This window comes from Vulpes vulpes, chromosome X, assembly GCF_048418805.1.
Source record: "Vulpes vulpes isolate BD-2025 chromosome X, VulVul3, whole genome shotgun sequence".
Lineage (NCBI taxonomy): Eukaryota > Metazoa > Chordata > Mammalia > Carnivora > Canidae > Vulpes > Vulpes vulpes.
Window position 1 is genome coordinate 1,682,313 of NC_132796.1, and position 2,522 is coordinate 1,684,834.

A 2,522-nucleotide genomic window follows, 5' to 3' on the forward strand; every position below is an offset into this window, starting at 1 on the left:
GTTATCTCAGTGGTTTTCTTAACAATCCCATAAAGTGAGTGGTATCCTTGTCCTCTGATAGACAAAGAAACAGAAGGTCACGTAGATCACATCTAGGTTCCCACAGCTGTTAAGGGGCAGAACATAAATTCATGCCCACGTCCCATTGATTCAAAGCCGTGTTTGTCTGACTCTATTCTAATAAACCTCATGGTTGAGCAGAGCCCAGCCCAGGACACAGATTGCTTCTGGTTCTGGTTCTTCTACATGGGTCTGGGTGGGTAAATCGCAGCCTAAGTCTCATGGCGTAGGAGCAGATTGCCATCACTAAGAACTCTTCCTCAGAATTCATGTCTTCCAAGAGCATTTGAGAAGCCTAGATGGAATATAGTGTGCGAACGTGCTTCGCACACCACAGCTAGTTTAAAAGCTCCAGAAATAAAAGCACTAAGTATGAAGCACATGCAATAGGTAATTCTCTGTTCTATGCATAGTACTTTCTTTTTTTTTTTTTTAAAGATTTTATTTACTTATTCATGATAGAGAGAGAGAGAGGCAGAGACACATGCAGAGGGAGAAGCAGGCTCCATGCAGGGAGCCCGACGTGGAACTCGATCCCCGGATACCCAAGATCAGGCTCTGGGCTGAAGGTGGTGCTAAACCTCTGAGCCACCCGGGCTGCCCAGTACTTTCTATGTTAACAATGACCCTATAAGGCGGGTGTGCAGTGAGCTTCCTTTATCGCTCAAGGCTGGAAACAGAAGCACAGGAGCTTAAATGACCCATACTGAGGTTCTGAAGCCCATACGGCGAGGCACCTTGCAACCTGGTGGAAATGAGCACGTTAGATGGCCCCATAGAGCATTAAATCATAAAGAAATGCACAATGGGTCACGGTATAGATTTGCCAGATGGCCAGATGTCTTTCTCTACTAACCCCATCGCAGCCTTGACACGGATTATAATCACGGGGGCTTCTCCCTCAAAAGTTCTGGTTTAATTCTTGAAGATATGGGTTGGCGTATTGGGTTGAATGATGGCCCCAAAAGAGAGATGTCCACATCCTGAGCCCTGAAACCTGTGAATGGACCTTATGAGGCAAATACATTTTGAAGATATAATTAGGTTTTATCTGAGCTCATCCTGGATTACACAAGTGGACCCTAAATCCAATGACAAGTGTCTTTAGAAGAGAGAAGAGGGCACACAGACACAGAGGAGGAGCCCCATGAGGATGGAGGTGGAGATGGGAGGGACCCGGCCACCAGCCCGGGGACGCCTGGGGCCCCAGACGCTGGAAGAGACGGGAAGGACCCTCCCTTGGAGCCTTGGGAGGGAGAGAGCCTGCGCCACTAGATCTCAGTCCCGTGTCCAGCCTGGATCTAAAACATCTGGTCCCCAGAACGGGGAGAGCGTAAACTTCAACTCTTTTAAGCACCTCCCACCCCTAATTAGTGGTAATGTGTTACGGGGCCCCAGAAGTGAACACAACAGGACATGAGGAATTTTTAATCTCCCCAGGTGATCGCAACACGAAGCCAAGGAGGAGAACCGCTGGCCTCTTAGGACGTAACGAGGTTCACTCTGTGGGGAAGGCTGAAGGGCCAGACATGCTGGATGGAGGTAAAATGACCTTTGGGTTTTCCCTCCCAGAAATATCAGGTCGTCCTGGAGCCCAGAAACTCACCACACTGCCCGCCTGCAGCTCGGTCTTACGTGATAAGAGGTGCATTGACAATATCTGGAGCCAACTTTTGATTGTCACACCCGGAGTGGGGTGAGCTGCCAGCGTCTGTTGAGTGGACACCAGGGATGCTGCTCAACACCCTGCAGGGCACAGGACGCCCCGCCCGAGAGTCATCAGCCCCAGGTTGTGAATCCCTCTGGCTGACGGTTTGTCTGTGGAGCACGAACTCTTGAGGCAGGAGGTGTTTCCTATACATCTGGTTACTCCCGGGGCCCATCCCTGTGTCTGGCACGTAGTAAAAGGCTGTGCCGATATTCGTGAGCAACTGCGTGGATTAATGAGCGAGACGCCCTCTGTGCATCCCACGGGGTCATGAAAAGCCGAGCACTGTGCTTCAGTGACTGCCATTCATTAAAGGTTGGCCCCCGTCCACGCTGCCCGTCACGTCCTTCCCACATACTTACCTTGACTTTTGTTTCTCCTCTTCGGGGAAGCATAACAATGACAGTGTCGCACGTTGGAGGCAGGCTAGTACGCGTTCCCCAGATGTGGCTTTCCTAAAGAATATTTCACTATATTTCATTGCTAAGGCACCACGTCCCCATCCCCAGACTGTCCTGCTTCATATTGGAGCTGTCACCCCCTGGGACTGAGGGGTCTCACCCTGCATTCCTGCGAAATACATCATTGGAGCCACTGCCTTTGACTCAGTTTCCCTACCTGCTACACCCTTGCAGGGAACGGAATAATCCTAATGTCGTGGAAAAGAGCAGCTTTCCGAGAATTTCGCTTTCCACGCAAATTCACTTGAAAAGCTCTTGCCCTGGAATGTATCGCTATGATCACTGCCCAGTTC